This window comes from Lepisosteus platostomus, chromosome 21 (assembly GCF_059453375.1).
Source record: "Lepisosteus platostomus isolate fLepPlt1 chromosome 21, fLepPlt1.hap1, whole genome shotgun sequence".
NCBI classification, from domain to species: Eukaryota; Metazoa; Chordata; class Actinopteri; order Semionotiformes; family Lepisosteidae; genus Lepisosteus; species Lepisosteus platostomus.
The window spans coordinates 12,878,581-12,899,522 of NC_142631.1; positions in this window are offsets into that span (position 1 = coordinate 12,878,581).

Consider the following 20,942-nt stretch of genomic DNA (forward strand, 5'->3'; position numbering starts at 1 on the left):
AGTTTGAAAGAAAGTGATAATACTGTTCAAAATCTTGTCTTTGGCATTGAATAGAGAAGCATATTAACACATAAAGCCCACAGTTTGCGGGTATTCCTGACTCTTACCCAGTTAAGCCTGAAATCATGCACTTTGAGATCAATATCCAATACAACATTTCTAATAGTAGAATACATGTCCAAAAATGGAATTTGACCCTTGTTGACACATTCTCTTTAGATCAGTGTGCTTGCTTAACCATTTCAGAAACATATTTTGTTTCAGTGAAGTCTATTTTGCACTCTAATGAGTGGAAGGTTGCATTAAGTAATTTGAAGAAATTCTGAGCTCTAACCCTAACCTGGTGCAAACCCTAAGCTAGGGTTAGGGTTAGGATTCCTGCAAGAGGTAGACCTTTTTTGATGTCATGGCTGTGCTTTAGGTCAGAAATGATATTTAGGAAAGGTGTTATTACAGTGATATCTGCAGAATTATTTTTTCCTTATATAGCTATTTGCATTGCTTTGCTCAAAAGGGGACTGTAGCCTAAATTGTCCTAAAGGCGAGAGTTTGAAAGAAACTGATAATACTGTTCAAAATCTTGTCTTTGGCATTGAATTCAGAAGCATATTAACACATAAAGCCCACATTTTGGGGGTATTCCTGACTTTTACCCAGTTCAGCCTGAAATCATGCTCATTTAGAACACCATCCAATACAACATTTCTAACAGTTGAATACATGTCCAAAAATGGAATTTGACCCTTGTTGACACATTCTCTTTAGTTCAGTGTGCTTGCTTAACCATTTCAGACTCACATTTTGTTTCAGTGAAGTCTATTTTGCACTCCAATAAGTGGAAGGTTGCATTAAGTAATTTGAAGAAATTCAGAGCTCTAACCCTAACCTGGTGCAAACCCTAAGCTAGGGTTAGGGTTAGGATTCCTGCAAGAGGTAGACCTTTTTTGATGTCATGGCTGTGCTTTAGGACAGAAATGGTATTTAGGAAAGGTGTTATTACAGTGATATCTGCAGAATTATTTTTTCCCTATATAGCTATTTGCACTGCATTGGTCAAAATGGGACTGTAGCCTAAATTGTCCTAAAGGCGAGAGTTTGAAAGAAAGTGATAATACTGTTCAAAATCTTGTCTTTGGCATTGAAAAGAGAAGCATATTAAGACATAAAACCCACAGTTTGGGGGTATTCCTGAGTCTTACCCAGTTAAGCCTGAAATCATGCTCATTGAGATCACCATCAAAAACAACATTTCTTATAGTAGAATACATGTCCAAAAATTGAATTTGACCCTTGTTGATACATTCTCTTTCGTTCATTGTGCTTGCTTATCCATTTCAGAAACATATTTTGTTTCAGTGACGTATATTTTGCACTCCAATGAGTGGAAGGTTGCATTAAGTAATTTGTAGAAATTCTGAGCTCTAACCCTAACCTAGTGCAAACCCTAAGCTAGGGTTAGGGTTAGGATTCCTGCAAGAGCTAGACCTTTTTTGATGTCATGGCTGTGCTTTAGGTCAGAAATGGTATTTAGGAAAGGTGTTATTACAGTGATATCTGCAGAATTATTTTTTTTCCCTCTATAGCTATTTGCACTGCATTGGTCAAATGGGGACTGTAGCCTAAATTGTCCTAAAGGCGAGAGTTTGAAAGAAACTGATAATACTGTTCAAAATCTTGTCTTTGGCATTGAATAGAGAAGCATATTAACACATAAAGCCCACAGTTTGGGGGTATTCCTGACTCTTACCCAGTTAAGCCTGAAATCATGCACTTTGAGATCAATATCCAATACAACATTTCTAATAGTAGAATACACGTCCAAAAATGGAATTTGACCCTTGTTGACACATTCTCTTTAGTTCAGTGTGCTTGCTTAACCATTTCAGAAACATATTTTGTTTCAGTGAAGTCTATTTTGCACTCTAATGAGTGGAAGGTTGCATTAAGTAATTTGAAGAAATTCTGAGCTCTAACCCTAACCTGGTGCAAACCCTAAGCTAGGGTTAGGGTTAGGATTCCTGCAAGAGGTAGACCTTTTTTGATGTCATGGCTGTGCTTTAGGTCAGAAATGGTATTTAGGAAAGGTGTTATTACTGTGATATCTGCAGAATTATTTTTTTCCCTATGTAGCTCTTTGCACTGCATTGGTCAAAATGGGACTGTAGCCTAAATTGTCCTAAAGGTGAGAGTTTGAAAGAAAGTGATAATACTGTTCAAAATCTTGTCTTTGGCATTGAATAGAGAAGCATATTAACACATAAAACCCACAGTTTGGGGGTATTCCTGACTCTTACCCAGTTAAGCCTGAAATCATGCTCATTGAGATCACCATCCAATACAACATTTCTCATAGTAGAATACATGTCCAAAAATGGAATTTTACCTATTTTGATACATTCACTTTAGTTTAGTGTGCTTGCTTAAACATTTCAGACACATATTTTGTTTCAGTGAAGTCTACTTTGCACTCCAATGAGTGGAAGGTTGCATTAAGTAATTTGTAGAAATTCTGAGCTCTAACCCTAACCTGGTGCAAACCCTAAGCTAGGGTTAGGGTTAGGATTCCTGCAAGAGCTAGACCTTTATTGATGTCATGGCTGTGCTTTAGGTCAGAAATGGTATTTAGGAAAGGTGTTATTACAGTGATATCTGCAGAATTATTTTTTTCCTTATATAGCTATTTGCACTGCATTGGTCAAAAGGGGACTGTAGCCTAAATTGTCCTAAAGGTGAGAGTTTGAAAGAAAGTGATAATACTGTTCAAAATCTTGTCTTTGGCATTGAATAGAGAAGCATATTAACACATAAAGCCCACAGTTTGGGGGTATTCCCGAGTCTTACCCAGTTAAGCCTGAAATCATGCTCATTTAGAACACCATCCAATACAACATTTCTAACAGTTGAATACATGTCCAAAAATGGAATTTGACCCTTGTTGACACATTCTCTTTAGTTCAGTGTGCTTGCTTAAGCATTTCAGAAACATATTTTGTTTCAGTGAAGTCTATTTTGCACTCTAATGAGTGGAAGGTTGCATTAAGTAATTTGAAGAAAATCTGAGCTCTAACCCTAACCTGGTGCAAACCCTAAGCTAGGGTTAGGGTTAGGATTCCTGCAAGATGTAGACCTTTTTTGATGTCATGGCTGTGCTTTAGGTCAGAAATGGTATTTAGGAAAGGTGTTATTACAGTGATATCTGCAGAATTATTTTTTTCCCTATGTAGCTCTTTGCACTACATTGGTCAAAATGGGACTGTAGCCTAAATTGTCCTAAAGGCGAGAGTTAGAAAGAAAGTGATAATACTGTTCAAAATCTTGTCTTTGGCATTGAATAGAGAAGCATATTAAGACATAAAACCCACAGTTTGGGGGTATTCCTGAGTCTTACCCAGTTAAGCCTGAAATCATGCTCATTGAGATCACCATCAAAAACAACATTTCTTATAGTAGAATACATGTCCAAAAATTGAATTTGACCCTTGTTGATACATTCTCTTTCGTTCATTGTGCTTGCTTATCCATTTCAGAAACCTATTTTGTTTCAGTGACGTATATTTTGCACTCCAATGAGTGGAAGGTTGCATTAAGTAATTTGTAGAAATTCTGAGCTCTAACCCTAACCTAGTGCAAACCCTAAATTAGGGTTAGGGTTAGGATTCCTGCAAGAGGTAGACCTTTTTTGATGTCATGGCTGTGCTTTAGGTCAGAAATGGTATTTAGGAAAGGTGTTATTACAGTGATATCTGCAGAATTATTTTTTTCCCTATGTAGCTCTTTGCACTGCATTGGTCAAAATGGGACTGTAGCCTAAATTGTCCTAAAGGCGAGAGTTAGAAAGAAAGTGATAATACTGTTCAAAATCTTGTCTTTGGCATTGAATAGAGAAGCATATTAACACATAAAGCCCACAGTTTGGGGGTATTCCTGACTCTTACCCAGTTAAGCCTGAAATCATGCACTTTGAGATCAATATCCAATACAACATTTCTAATAGTAGAATACATGTCCAAAAATTGAATTTGACCCTTGTTGACACATTCTCTTTAGTTCAGTGTGCTTGCTTAAGCATTTCAGAAACATATTTTGTTTCAGTGAAGTCTATTTTGCACTCTAATGAGTGGAAGGTTGCATTAAGTAATTTGAAGAAATTCAGAGCTCTAACCCTAACCTGGTGCAAACCCTAAGCTAGGGTTAGGGTTAGGATTCCTGCAAGAGGTAGACCTTTTTTGATGTCATGGCTGTGCTTTAGGTCAGAAATGGTATTTAGGAAAGGTGTTATTACAGTGATATCTGCAGAATTATTTTTTCCCTATATAGCTATTTGCACTGCATTGGTTAAAAGGGGACTGTAGCCTAAATTGTCCTAAAGGCGAAAGTTTGAAAGATAGTGATAATACTGTTCAAAATCTTGTTTTTCTCATTGAATAGAGAAGGATATTAACACCTAAAGCCCACAGTTTGGGGGTATTCCTGACTCTTACCAAGTTAAGCCTGAAATCATGCTCATTGAGATCACCATCCAAAACAACATTTCTAATAGTAGAATACATGTCCAAAAATGGAATTTGAACCTTGTTGACACATTCTCTTTTGTTCAGTTTGCTTGCTTAACCATTTCAGAAACATATTTTGTTTCAGTGAAGTCTATTTTGCACTCTAATGAGTGGAAGGTTGCATTACGTAATTTGAAGAAATTCTGAGCTCTAACCCTAACCTGGTGCAAACCCTAAGCTAGGGTTAGGGTTAGGATTCCTGCAAGAGCTAGACCTTTTTGATGTCATGGCTGTGCTTTAGGTCAGAAATGGTATTTAGGAAAGGTGTTATTACCGTGATATCTGCAGAATTATTTTTTTCCCTATGTAGCTCTTTGCACTGCATTGGTCAAAATGGGACTGTAGCCTAAATTGTCCTAAAGGCGAGAGTTTGAAAGAAAGTGATAATACTGTTCAAAATCTTGTCTTTGGCATTGAATAGAGAAGCATATTAAGACATAAAACCCACAGTTTGGGGGTATTCCCGAGTCTTACCCAGTTAAGCCTGAAATCATGCTCATTGAGATCACCATCAAAAACAACATTTCTTATAGTAGAATACATGTCCAAAAATTGAATTTGACCCTTGTTGATACATTCTCTTTCGTTCATTGTGCTTGCTTATCCATTTCAGAAACATATTTTTTTTCAGTGACGTATATTTTGCACTCCAATGAGTGGAAGGTTGCATTAAGTAATTTGAAGAAATTCTGAGCTCTAACCCTAACCTAGTGCAAACCCTAAGCTAGGGTTAGGGTTAGGATTCCTGCAAGAGGTAGACCTTTTTTGATGTCATGGCTGTGCTTTAGGTCAGAAATGGTATTTAGGAAAGGTGTTATTACCGTGATATCTGCAGAATTATTTTTTTCCCTATGTAGCTCTTTGCACTGCATTGGTCAAAATGGGACTGTAGCCTAAATTGTCCTAAAGGCGAGAGTTTGAAAGAAAGTGATAATACTGTTCAAAATCTTGTCTTTGGCATTTAATAGAGAAGCATATTAAGACATAAAACCCACAGTTTGGGGGTATTCCGGAGTCTTACCCAGTTAAGCCTGAAATCATGCTCATTGAGATCACCATCAAAAACAACATTTCTTATAGTAGAATACATGTCCAAAAATTGAATTTGACCCTTGTTGATACATTCTCTTTCGTTCATTGTGCTTGCTTATCCATTTCAGAAACATATTTTTTTTCAGTGACGTATATTTTGCACTCCAATGAGTGGAAGGTTGCATTAAGTAATTTGCAGAAATTCTGAGCTCTAACCCTAACCTAGTGCAAACCCTAAGCTAGGGTTAGGGTTAGAATTCCTGCAAGAGCTGGACCTTTTTTGATGTCATGGCTGTGCTTTAGGTCAGAAATGGTATTTAGGAAAGGTGTTATTACAGTGATATCTGCAGAATTATTTTTTTCCCTATGTACAGTAGCTCTTTGCACTGCATTGGTCAAAATGGGACTGTAGCCTAAATTGTCCTAAAGGCGAGAGTTTGAAAGAAAGTGATAATATTGTTCAAAATCTTGTCTTTGGCATTGAATAGAGAAGCATATTATCACATAAAGCCCACAGTTTGGAGGTATTCCTGACTCTTACCCAGTTAAGCCTGAAATCATGCTCATTGAGATCACCATCCAAAACAACATTTCTAATAGTAGAATACATGTCCAAAAATGGAATTTGACCCTTGTTGACACATTCTCATTAGTTCAGTGTGCTTGCTTAACCATTTCAGAAACATATTTTGTTTCAGTGAAGTCTATTTTGCACTCTAATGAGTGGAAGGTTGCATTAAGTAATTTGAAGAAATTCTGAGCTCTAACCCTAACCTGGTGCAAACCCTAAACTAGGGTTAGGGTTAGGATTCCTGCAAGAGGTAGACCTTTTTTGATGTCATGGCTGTGCTTTAGGTCAGAAATGGTATTTAGGAAAGGTGTTATTACAGTGATATCTGCAGAATTATTTTTTTCCATATATAGGTATTTGCACTCCATTGGTCAAAAGGGAACTGTAGACTAAATTGTCCTAAAGGCGAGAGTTTGAAAGAAAGTGATAACACTGTTCAAAATCTTGTCTTTGGCTTTGAATAGAGAGGCATATTTACACATAAAGCCCACATTTTGGGGGTATTCCTGACTTTTACCCAGTTAAGCCTGAAATCATGCACTTTGAGATCAATATCCAATACAACATTTCTAATAGTAGAATACATGTCCAAAAATGGAATTTTACCCTTGTTTATACATTCTCTTTAGTTCAGTGTGCTTGCTTAAACATTTCAGACACATATTTTGTTTCAGTGAAGTCTATTTTGCACTCCAATGAGTGGAAGGTTGCATTAAGTAATTTGTAGACATTCTGAGCTCTAACCCTAAGCTACGGTTAGGGTTAGGATTCCTGCAAGAGGTAGACCTTTTTTGATGTCATGGCTGTGCTTTAGGTCAGAAATGGTATTTAGGAAAGGTGTTATTACAGTGATATCTGCAGAATTATTTTTTTCCATATAAAGCTATTTGCAGTGCATTGGTCAAATGGGGACTGTAGCCTAATTTGTCCTAAAGGCGAGAGTTTGAAAGAAAGTGATAATACTTTTCAAAATCTTGTCTTTGGCATTGAATAGAGAAGCATATTAACACATGAAGCCCACAGTTTGGGGGTATTCCTGACTCTTACCCAGTTAAGCCTGAAATCATGCTCATTGAGATCACCATCCAAAACAACATTTCTAATAGTAGAATACATGTCCAAAAATGGAATTTGACCCTTGTTGACACATTTTCTTTAGTTCAGTGTGCTTGCTTAACCATTTCAGACACATATTTTGTTTCAGTGAAGTCTATTTTGCACTCGAATGAGTGGAAGGTTGCATTAAGTAATTTGAAGAAATTCAGAGCTCTAACCCTAACCTGGTGCAAACCCTAAGCTAGGGTTAGGGTTAGGATTCCTGCAAGAGGTAGACCTTTTTTGATGTCATGGCTGTGCTTTAGGTCAGAAATGTTATTTAGGAAAGGTGTTATTACAGTGATATCTGCAGAATTATTTTTTCCCTATATAGCTATTTGCACTGCATTGGTCAAAAGGGGACTGTAGCCTAAATTGTCCTAAAGGCGAGAGTTTGAAAGAAAGTGATAATACTGTTCAAAATCTTGTCTTTGGCATTGAATATACAAGAATATTAACACATAAAGCCCACATTTTGGGGGTATTCCTGACTCTTACCCAGTTAAGCCTGAAATCATGTTCATTGAGATGACTATCCAATACGACATTTCTATTAATAAAATACATGTCCAGAAATGGTATTTTACCCTTGTTGATACATTCTCTTTAGTTTAGTGTGCTGTTGTATTAAGTAATTTGTAGAAATTTTTAGCTCTAACCCTTACCTAGTGCAGACCCTAAACTAGGAATTGGGAAAGGAACATTTTACCCTTTTTGATACTTTCTTTTTAGTTTTTTTTTGCTTTCTTAACCATTTCAGACATGTTTTGTTTATGTTAAGTAGCTATTTGCAGTGCATTTGTTAAAAGGGGATTGTAGCCTAAATTGCCATAATTGCATAAGTTTGAAAGAACATGTTATGACTGTTCATTTTAACCATCTGAATAAAGTCAAACAAATTTAAAGAATTTTTTTTCCTATGCATTACGTCTTTTCTCACATTAAACTCTTTTTTGTTCATATTGTAGTTATTCTGTTCAGCCAGGTCTATCCGTCCTTATCCATATTATTTTTAGGTTGTTTCTAGTACAGTAACTTTTTAGTACTGTAGCTTCTCACATTAAATAATTTGTGATTTTTTTAGGTTAATTTACCTATCCTAAATGTACAACGAACTCCTTAATGGCTCCCATGCAGTGCTGAGAAAGTACCATAAAAACAGTGTCTCTCATTCTTTCCACTGCTTTAACCAAATCTTGACCTTAATCAGTTAGATCAACAAATCTTCGTTCTGTACATTCAGTATGCTTCAATTTGCATAAACTACATGAGTCAGTTAGGACTTTCATGCGTATTAATTTCACTTATCAAGATAAGGCCCAGAGTTTGTGTTCTCAAATATAAAAATGTTATCTTACTTTTTGCTGGAAATTACAAAAGTCTTGATATATTGTTTACAGAAGACACCGTTAATGTTCAGTGAATTAAGCATTTTTGTTTATTTTTTCACATTAAAATAAAATTGTAGTATCCTGCACATTTCCTGGTAGGTGAACAAAACAAAAGCTTAGTGGTATGCTGCAAATTGCATAGTCATTATAATCACCATAGTGCCTAACTTTAAATGTCATTGCTTGCATGGAGGAAAAGGTCTTTTAATGGCTGGGGTACTGAGAGTCTCAGGGAGAAAAAAAAACAAAAAATGAACCTGACATTTTCTTATTCTAACTAACAGGTGGTGGGCAGAAAACAAAGAAATAATTCCATAACAAGCCTCATTATTGGCATATCCACAAGCCTCTGCTTTTGTTTCTTTTTCACGATAAATTACATGTAACATATTGTGTCACGGGAGGGGGATTCAGCAGCATAGGGAATTCAATAATGCCACAGCATTTAGCAGCTCCCTGTCATCTGATATTTCTTTTGAACTTCGCAGTTGGCAGCACAATGAAATACCACAAAGGAAAGGTAAAAATCTTTCTTTGGATGATAAATGTTGCTTAATTGAAATCCTGCAGCCCGTTGGTTTCATATTTATAAAAAAAAAATCACGGGGCTTTTTTCCCCGCCAATGTTTTGCTTCTTACAGTGCCCCTATGGATGTCTCCATTGTTATTGTTGTCTTTCTATAGCCCTTTTAAATATAAGAGAAGTTACATTTTAACATATGTTTAAAGATTTTTCTCTGTGGGGTTTCTCATTCCCATGTTTATTACCTAAATCAATTAAAAAATTAAGAGTGCGGTTGCCTAGCTTTTCAACAATGTAAGATATATGATTTCTGGCCATACGGGTCTACATTTTTACTGCTGTTGTAATGTGGAAATGACTGACATGCTTAGTCCATGGGCTGGACCAGATATCAAAACTCCTGCGGTGGCAAAATCTCTATTTGTTTTCGGGGTTTTTTTGTCTATGGATAATATGTTGATATGCCATCGTATCACGTTTACATCAAGTAAATACACGTTAGGAAACAATCTGTTTATTAAAAATCTTTGAGATATTCTTGAACTTCAGACTTGGTTTGTGGTAATAAAATCATAAAACTGCATCCTGTTTCTTTTCTAATTTATTCATTTTTGTATTTTAAATTGTTTTTCTATATATTTCCCCACTTATTCTAGCCATTACATTGCTAATTTTTCTGTTGCTCTTCATTAATAGTTCATATTTGTCTGTTAAATCTGAAGTTCTGAAGTCTGTTGGGCCATCTGAACTGCCATCTCCCAGTTATTCAGAAGAGCAGCCGGCTCCAACTTGACTTTAAAGGTTTCCCACTGAGTCTAGCAAGAGTAATGCACAAACGCGCCCTGCGCTGCTCTGCCTTTATCGTCTTGAGTCCACACACTATGGCCTGTACTCCTGAATTCATGGTAAGACCTGGCTAATCATTTTTGCTGTGGTGATTGTGACCACACACACATCTAAACCAGGCCGAATTTCCCTCTTTCTTCACCTAAGGTACTCTCCGAGTCTACAATTTTGAACAGTCAAGGTCAGGTGCTTGGGCTCCCAGACAGCACTCCTCCAGGGACAGTATTTGATCTCTGCCCCAGCCCAGCAACTGTCAATATTGTTCTGAGCAGAATTTGAATGAACTGAAATTATTTTTCCCCTTGATTCAAAACAGTTTAAGGGACAAATATATTTGTATTTTGTAATAAAAATTTCTGGAAAATGAAAAAAACCCTGAAATGTGTCTTGTTGACTGAAATATTCATCCCCTCCGAGTCTGTAAAAACAATTATTGTTATGAGTCTTTTTGGGTACGCTAGGTCTGTATTTAGGCTTGCATATTGGGATTTGGGGATATTCACCCATTCTTTTAGATTTGCTGAAGTTCTGTCAATCTGGATAGAGAGTGTCGGTGAACCACAATCTTCAAATCCTTCCACTACATCTAGATTGGATACAATTCAGGGCATTGGTTGGGCTCAGGGAAATTCATCTTCATGTTCCGAGGAGCAAGTACAATTACCTTGGAGTCACTGTCCTGTTGGAAAATTAATATTCTTTCCACTCAAAAGTCTTTTGCTGTCTGAAGCATATTCTTCTCAGGGATTTGCCTATTTATGGCTCCATTCATTCATCCCAGTTCCTGCCACTGAAAATCATCCCCAGAAGATGTTGGTAGCTTCTAACTAGCCACATTCACATAGAAGTAAATCTTTGCTGTTCTGCACAGAACTGTGGCAGAACAGCTCAGTTGCTCAATTGCTGAAGGCCTGGTCTAGGAAGATTCTAGGTGATTAAATATTCTTTCCTCTTCTTAAAGATGGACCTGCCTATGCTCCTGGGAACTTCCAATGCACTATATATGGTTTTATACCCCACTCCTCTCCTCTCCTCAAGGAGCTCTGCAGATGGCTTCTTTCTATAGTCAAGTTTCTGCTCTGACGTACACCGTAAATAAAGGGACTTTACACAGACGGGTGTTTCTTCTGAAATCATGTCAACCAATTGAACTGACTACAGGTGGACTCCATTCAAGTTTAAGAGTCGTCTCGCAAGGAGATTAGATGCACCAAGGCAGTAAAAACTTATCAGATGGTGTTATCAATGTTTTCTTTTACATATAATATTTGAAAAATGCCAGAAAATTTGTTGCACATTGACATTACAGAGAAGTTTGCATATTTCAGTGAAAGAATTTGCACATGTACAGTATGAATGAATTTCTGTTTGAGTTTGCAACATAATAAAATTGTGAAACATCCAAGAGTGAATCCTTTGTGAAGGCACTGTATTTCTGTGAAAATCCTGATCATGTATCATGGACTAATAATATCACAAGGATTTGATATAATGTCCGTAAGGACACTGATAAATGCATTTTTGCATTTTCATCAGGAAAATCTCAAGAAGTAAAAGTTATATGAAGCTGCTTATTGTGACCATGCAAAGCAGAAAACCACCAAAGTCAGCAGTTACAAATGAAAAGTGAGAATTCCAAACTTACATTTTGTCTTCATAAGTTCTTTTTTATGATACAAATTTTAGTCTGAATGTCTTATTATTTGTGGCACAGGGACTTGTTTTCTCCCTTTTCAATTCACTGAAACAGCAGTGCAATCAGTTTCCTCAGCCAGATTAATAAGGCGATCGGCAGACAACAGTAATGAAACCTGCTTAACGTGCATAGCAGCAAAGGGGTCACATTGTCTTGTCGCCAGCCATTAATCCTTTATTAATGAAGATGAAGATGTTGATTATCAGGGGTATAATGAATATTTTCGAATTATTCATTTTGTGGCTTAATGATGTTTGTCTGGCACAGTGTTTCAAGTGATGGAACTAAAAATTATTTAATGCTAACCTGTATTTAGTCTTCTATAGAAACTCACCATGTTTGAAATACAAAATCAATTGGTTAAGAGCAGAAACCAGGAGATAGCTGGTGAGGATCTTTGCTGTCCTGTGCATTTACAATATAGCCTTTCAGTTTCCTGGCAGGTATTTGGAAGACACAAATGCAAGATACTGCCTTTAATGTCAACAAAATTGATCTGCGAAAATCTTGTGTGATGTTGTTCTGTCTAACCAGAAAAGGTCATTACATGATGGCTACCAGAAGAGGAAGAATTATTTGTTAGGTAAAGGTTATGTGCTTCATATTGATTGCACCAACAGTAGGCTCCTATATTTCCATCAAAGAGGAACCAGAAATGATTGCCAGAAATATGTTTTTATTTTCCATAATTGTATTAGTCACTAATGAAGCACAGCTACATATTTCATTTTGCTTTGTAACTGGCAGCTGTTTGTGCAGGATGGCAAATGGCAAACATACAGCCCAAGCTAAATTTAAAGGTAGCATTCATTATGTTGACAGATGTTTATCTACATATCCAGTACTTTGTTAGAAAACAGATGTTCCTTGTCATTTAAAACAAGCAGCAACAGTATTTCTGAGAACGTATGGCACATTTAATTAGGGAAGACAGTTTTTTTCCCTGTTAAGTAAGTCTTTTTCCCCCTACAACTTCGGAGGGTATGATTTTTGCATGGAAAAGGCTTCTCCACTTTCTTAGGAAGTTTGTACTGTCTGACAAAATATTAAGCATTGATGGTGTGCATTCTAAAATATTTCATTACTTGATTTTAAAAGTTTAAAATGGTGTGGAGAGAATATAATCTATTATATTATGGACTTCTGAATCCAACAGTTTTAGGTTTTCTCCTTTTGCTCTGTATTGAAGCTACAGGATTATGGAGGACAATTTTCAGAAGTAATAGACATTGTAGCTGTCAGCAGTTTCAAATTAACTGAGTATCACCCTGAAAGATAAGCTTTAACTCTAATCATAACCAATGCCAGAATAGACAGTGTGTCACTTGCATGGACAGCATGCATTATAAGATTAATGTTTGTTTAAGCTGCCCTTATAAAGTTAAAGGTGGGTGTCAATGTAGTTACAGTACATATAGTTCTGAGTTTAGGCAAAACCTTTATCTCAATTCATCAAGATATGTCTTTATTTCATTTTTTTATTATGTTTTAAAAAGTTGCCTATGGAAAAAAATTGTTCTGCAATCTCAAGTATAAGGAATTTTAAATAGAATAATCTATTATTTTCCATCATTGACTGTGACGGCACAAATTATTGTGGCCTGAACCGCTGTTATTTAATACATAATGCAAAAATAACTATGTGCGCCTTTAACAATTGAGTTTTTCCATAGCAAAGGGTGGAAATAATAAACAATTTTATTTTATATATTTAAACATTGCTTCTCAAAGAGATTCACATAGATAAATGAGAGGAAATACCAGAATTAAAACAGTTAAAAACAAGGGTTTAGAATGCAGAAGATACAAAGGGACAAACATCAATTACATAAAAGCCTTTCTGAAAAATAAGGTTTTGAGTCTAGATTTGAAAGCGCTCAGGGAAGGTGACTCTTTGACATCCTTGGGGGTTTAGATATTCAATTTGGATAGAATCCAGAGTTCTGGTGCAGGAGACGGTCCCGTCACCCCTACATAGAACGTAAACAAACTTTGGGAAGAAACAACAGACTGGATGAATGACGGTTCTGAGGTGGAGAGGGGGAACAAGTCAGACAGGTACTGAGGTACCAAGTAGTGTAGAGCCTTAAAGATGAACATGAACATTGTGAAGCCAACACAAAACCTGATAAAAAGCTGTGCAAGGACTCCAGGATAGGAGTAATGTGATCACTTATGTACAGTAGATCAAATGGTCTAACCTCCAGTTCATCATCTACATATTCTAAAAGAATAGCACATGTAGCTAAACCTTAGACGCTGTTGTATGCACTTTTGTACACGAGCACCATACAGTACCTCGTACCTCATGTCCTCGACATTACTGAAACACCAAGGGAATGTATAAAACAGGTCTTACGATCTAGTGTTAATTACCACACCATCCCCTAAATGATTAAGTCCTCTGAAAACACAGTCTAATGTGATAATTGACACAGTGCTTAACAAGTTCAAGATAGCGGTGAGGTTGATCTATGTGAATTCAAATCTGGACTGCTTCATTTTATTAAAATAAATGAGCTTGTTAGGGATAAAAATAATACAAACAAAAGTTTGAATAGAGTTCAGTAAGTGGTTGGAAAGTAGAATTTAGAAAAGTGAATGTTGCTAAGATAAAGAAAAACTAAGTTTTAGTAAACTTCAAGTCTATTTTGAGGCAAAAGGCATAAAGTTACGTTACATTCTTACCAAGATAAACATGTTTGCACTATTCTTATCAAGGATTTAACCCAAGTGCAAGGTGAATGCAAAGTATTCCTTTAGAAGGTACACATACTATAAAAGCATGGTGTATTCCTATCACTTATGTTCTGGATAGTGGGGAAGTAGGCATCACCTGATCCGTGAGTACTCATCAATGTGAGTAGCGCTGTGAACCGGCTTTGGAGCTGATCCAACATTGCTGTGGAGTACAAGCAGATGAGTTGCTGGCTGGAAAGGATGGCTCAGCACATCAGGCTTTGCTTCCCTAGTCCAGTTGATCTCTTTGATACTTCTCCTTGGCGTACTAGCTTCCTTAATCGTGGGCTTAACTTTCTGTCCTCTCAGAGCTGACTTTTGAAAAATTGTTTTTCTTGGCTTGCCTTAATTGTTAGCCTCAGAGACATGCCTTAACGTTTTGTTTGCAAGGGTTCGATTTGACGAGTTTTAATCTCAGATTTACAGATTTGAATTTTTACTGCTTCTGTCAGAACAGATAGGGAAGAATGTCCAATATGTGTGAAAACCATAACTTCTGAGTAATACACACAGGTTTTATAATTAGATTTGTAAACTACTCACATTTTACCCTTTCTGTTGATACCATGCAAGCATAGCCCACCCCTTCCTTGAATAATTATCGTTCCTTATAATGAATTTTATTTTTTAGTTTACCTTTTTGTTAGGGAATGAAGTATTTAATGTATTAACACAATATTTTATACAGTCTTTTAAATAGAATAAAGGATACTATTTTATTGGGTCAAAATTCTGCTTTGCTATACAAGCAATGGGAGGGGCTTGTACCTCATTTAGCAACTAGAGGGGTGACTTGGTATTCCAGACTTGGGCCCTCACCCGGAATGGTTGGATCAGAATAATCTATTATCTAAATCTGATAGGAACAGCCTTTAATTCAAGACCAAATACGTGTTATACACAGGTATTGGCCCAGGAATCTTTTTTTCCTGAAGTTTAATATAGTTGGTTACTATATATATTGTATATAGTTGGTTCTTCTGAGAAACCACATGATTTCCTCATTTAATATCAATGGAATGGTCAAACATTGAGTTTGCGGTACACAGGGTAAATATATGGATGATTTTTAAGGTATGTTTGCCCATTTTCTTAAAGCTGGAGTTTGCAGACTTACTTGTTAGCATGAAATAAGCACACATACCTTAATATCAGATATCTTACACCATTAAGTAGGGCATTGCAATAATCAATTATTATAGAGAAGATGAGTATGTTGACCAGCTTTTCAGCTACAGTCAGAGACAGCATAGGATGTAGTCTGAGAGATATTTCTGTGATGGAAGAATTTTGTTTTTACAATATTTTGCACATGTGAGTCAAATGACAAGCCTGGATCAAATATCACCCCAAAATTAATTTATATTGAAATTCAAGTGTAGTATCATCCACATATAGGGCTACTGCATTGGCTTTACAAAATTGATGGGGGTGCTGAGAAGCATGACTTCAGTCTTGTTGCAGTTTAAGTTTTGAGTCATCCAAGCTTTCATGTCAGAGATGTACTTAGTGCAGAAACTGCCACTTCAATGTCAGGTTTAGTATGAATGTAGGTTTGAGTATCAATAGCATAGAAATCAGACCGTGTGATCTTAATAGCTGATCAAGTGGGAACATATAAATGCTGAACTGTACCCAAAACTGAAAGTACTTAGTTTAAGCATTCAAGTTTTGATTAAATATTTACTCTTAAAAATGTGTATCATTTGTAATTCAATGCAAGGCACTGTAAACTTGCATGGCATCAATACAAATTGTTTTCACAATCCTTTGAAAGTAAATCCCATATTTATTGCGCTGTCTATGCTTAGAACAGAACCATTTGATTCTCATACCAACCTGATATACACTGTGTGCTTCACATACTTTTCCATAACTCTTTCCTGCTGACCTCCATGTTTGCTCTGACCTGCCTGCAGGGTAGTGGGAAAAACATGATGCTTTGGGGTACTAACCCTCAAGAGCTCTGTCCCTTATGGCATCATGTACTCACAATCTTATATACTGTACATTTCAAATATATCTTCTTGGAGAAAAAAGTAAAAGCATGGTTTCCAAGAGCAGTATAATCCCTCTAGTCCAAATATTGTTTTGCTGTGCTGTTTGCTGAGTGTGATTAGAGTTTCTCAAATGGTAGTGCATGGCTGGTGTTGGGTAAGTTGGGATGCCTGTGAGCCATTTCACTGTTTTTTTTGATGATTCTCTTGAGGGCAATGCAAGGTGGCTCACAAAAATGCAGGTTTTGGAGAAAAGCCAAAATTAATCTCAATTATCTATTGCAAATGTTTTGGGGGCGGCAAAAAACAAATAGCAGTTTTTACTTTTTGTGTCTATCTGTAAGTACCTCTGACAATTAATAACAGCAATGTGGAGTAGTGCTTAAGGTTTAGTAATTGTCGTTGGAATTGTGTGTTCCAATTCAAGGTGAGGCACCACTGTTGTGCCCTTGAGCTAGATGCTTCACTCAGATTGTTTCAGTAAAATGCTCAGGTGAATACATAGGTAGAAAATATAAGTTGCTTTAGTTATAAATTAAAAATAATAACATACTTTGAAGAAAAAAGTGCTTTTGCAAAGCATCATCATTCTAGAAATCTAGTGCTCAGTTTTGGATGTATACTTGAACATTTTTTCAATGAAAAAAATTGTGAAAACAGTAGTTCAAACTAAGCTTTTCATGTGAAATAATTTGCAACAAGATGACACATCGATGCCAATATAGTCAAAGAATGCACATTATGCAAGCAGCTGTTTACAGTACAAAGGAAAAAAATAAAATAGTTTGTCTGTGAAGGTTTTTCTTTAGCTACTACTTTTGAAGTAGTGTTACTGTTATAGTCTCATTCACACTATCAGTGGTGTACTGTGGAAAAACCATTTGACTTTTTTCTGACTGTTTTACATGCAAAAACTAAGAAATAGGAAATCTCATTTTTTATCAGTGACAAACTAAAGATTGGACACTGTATAGATACAAAATGGAGGGTAAAGAACGATAGGGAATGGCCTGCCACCTTCTATCACCTGACCATTTGGAAGAAGACAATAGGTTGGATGACATTTAAATCCAGAAAACAAAGGAAAACAAAACTTCTGGTGGGTTGTCAACCTCTGCTCATAGAGAAGGGAGCACAGAAGCTACTGATGGACAGGCTCATGGATGCATTTGAAGTGTTTCTTTTTGGACAAAAATGCTTTGTTTTTTGGGAACCTGTAAGCAGATTAGTTGCCCAACTGTTTATAGAGAGGAACATTTGATGCATTCTAGTCTGAGCTTGATTGCAATCTCAGACATTTGTTTGTCTTTCATATGACTGAAAAAACTCTTTTTTTAACATATGGTCTGAGATTTACCTATAAAAAGATACTTGTTGTGGCACAAGTGTTATAGTATCAACAATAATTTTTGTATATTTTTACAGTACATCTTAATGCAAAAATATTGAATGTTTAACATTGTGAAGATGAATTATGGGTGTTATTTAACAGGACAGTAGAAATGTCTGAGATGAACAGGACCACTTTTTTCAGGTTATTTCATACTGTTGCAGTGGGCTATACATTTTGAGACAATTATTGTAGTGTGCTATCTACAATATCAGATTGACTTTAAACAATAAACAGATTAATGCTGTTTTGAATATTACATTTATTCAGTAAGGTTACAAATAGCAAAGGTAGTGTTTGAAAGTGTATACTGTAGGTATATTTCTTCACATGAAGCATATTGTTTAACAAATTATAAATAAAAACTTTCATTTTCCACTGAGCATTATAAGAGCCTTCAATAATTCAGGGAAGTTTTAATTGATTAACCAATTTAGTTTTTATTTTTTCATTTCATTAAAATATGTAGATTAACATCACAACTTGTTTGCATTTCATTCTTTTCACAAAGTTCTTCTTCTTACAAGATTAAATATATTAACCTTGTTGCTATGGTGCTGAAATATTTCAAGCTTACTGTGAGTTCTTTAATTTCTGATCTTGCACCCCCAGGGATATGTCTTTCTAATTAAGCTCAGGTGTAGCAAGTTAAACTCAGACTTCAGCCTGTAATTGCTTTCAATTTCTTTGAAGGGCATCTTTGTCTGTTAAAGTAGTAATGTACTGTACATGTGCGTAGTGTAAATCCATCAACACAGCAGTACTTTGTAATATATTAAAGTCAGGACATGACTATTGTATCCATAAAAACAGCAGGATGAAAGCAAACATTAAAGTTCTTGAAACATGACATTGCCTTTAAAAACTATTCTCCTTCCAATTATGTCCCATTTTGTTAAATTACATACACATTTTTAAAGTGAATATTTTCATTCAAGACCCGAATGTTATACAAAATGAACAATTTCAAGAGTGAAAGTAATTGAATTTCAGAAAAGAAAAATCAAAAGCTGTTGATTGCTTAAGCATTTTTCCCCAAGACAATGCAATGTAGAAGCACCTTTTACAGATTACAATGTAGAAGCAATTACAGCTGAAAGCATTTTTAGTCTTTACGAATTTTTAACACTGGGATAGTGTAATTTTTGCTCATTCTCCTTTGTAAAGTTGCTCATGGTCAGTTACTTTGGGAATAGGGTTTTGTATTATTTTGGTGATTGGCCAGGCCTATGTTGTTTTCTAGGGTAAAATCAGGAACAAAGGAATATACAAAATATCCCCAGTTACATAAATTTGAAGATGTCTAATACTAGCACATTAATATAAACAAGACGGCCACCAACCTTGAGGGCAAAGGTTACCTAGACATCAAAACTGAATGAAACGTTGATTCTAGTTGATGTCCTCCTAATTTAACTGGGCTAATTTTTGCTCAGGAATATGGCAGAGGTGGTAACATTACTTAGTACATTTAGATATACATTTATAGGAAAATTGTCTTTAGTTTTCTTTAGTTAAAACATAACAAGGCCCTTTTACTTGGGGGGACTAGAGATAATGAAAAGGGGGTTAGGCTTCAGTTCTGTTTAATGAACTTCAAAATTTAGAGTATGGAGTTGATCCTTCCGGAAAGCCAAAGCTTGTTACTTGGCTTTCACTCAAGATTTATGCGCCAAGATAAGGGAATTTTAACTTTTCTCAGTTTATCTCGTTCCTTCCATTGTCTCTTTTCTTTTACCCCCTATACCCCCATAGACCTCCAGTGGTAATTTCCTGGCCTGGAATTATGGAATTATTTTCTAATAACTTTGTAAGTAAAGATAATAGTTCAAGGCTTAAATGGAGGCTAAAGGTTCTTTATTTATAGGTCCAGGTGCTTCAGTATCAGCACCCCAGATCTTTTTTTTTATTCTTCTTTGATGGGGTTTATTATCCTTTCTGTTTTTGTAGTTCTCACACTGTTCTTCTCTCTTTTTATATGTTTGAAACAAAAGCAACTTAGCTAAAGAGATGGGAAAACTGCAGTTTCTGTGAGTTGGGCTGCATCACAACATTTTTCCACTTGCTTCTTTCCCTGCTTGAGTGTTTGTTGGAGTTCAGGGCCTGAATTCCAGAATTCTGTGTACCTCAGTGATCCGTGTGTTCCTTTTGATGCTTACAGTATGTGTACATCAGTCATCCTTTGCAAAATAACATTCCAGTGTTCCATGTTTCTACCAATCTGATCCACTTCTCCATTGCAGGCTGCAGTTTTGCAGTCTGTTTTCAATAAATTATCTCTTTGGTAGTCCCTATGGAGAGTTCATTAATGAAAGTTGAGAAAATATAATGTGCCAGACCTAGTATACAGTATATCCAGTGTGGAGATGTGAGTTGGGCAGCATGCTCCTGACTGGCGTATCAGCAGCAATGATATAAATACCTTAGGCCTCCTCACCCCAGAGGCGGTGTAACTATTACCAATGGGAGATTACTCTGATCTTTTGGTTTTTCAAAAATGACCAGTCCTCCAGATTTTGGAATTTTTCACATTGATGTTGAAATTCCCAATGCAGTATAATGATGCGTAAAAACCCACATATAAAGTGATTTTGCATTGCAGGACAGACCACACAAGAGTTATGCCAGTTGCCATTACCAAGCATGCAATGTGTTACCACATGAAAGGCTTTAACAGACTTTGTCACACCATTCATGGGATCAAGTTCAAGTTCCAAAGATCTTAAAGAATCCCTTGCATCACAGAAGTCGCTACCAATATCACAGAATTGGTTGAAAGATGTCCCATTTTTTTAGGCTCATTGAAAGTTTCTTGCTATTTGGAAATTATTTAAAAGAGATTTATGACCTATGAAGACACCTTCTTCACACCATTATACAGCATTATATTGTTTAGGTGTGGGTGAAATCTTTGCATTTTGGTGCATGTCTACAAATGTTAATCCCCTATATAACACCTCCTTTACTTTGTAAGCGTGCATTTTTTTATCAGGTGTGAGAACTGCTTGTACAAACTTTGCATTTTAAGTAAAACAAGCAAGCAGCAGTTTTGTAAGAATCAGCACAAGAACTGTATATGGAATACACACATATTAGATTCAGAATCTAT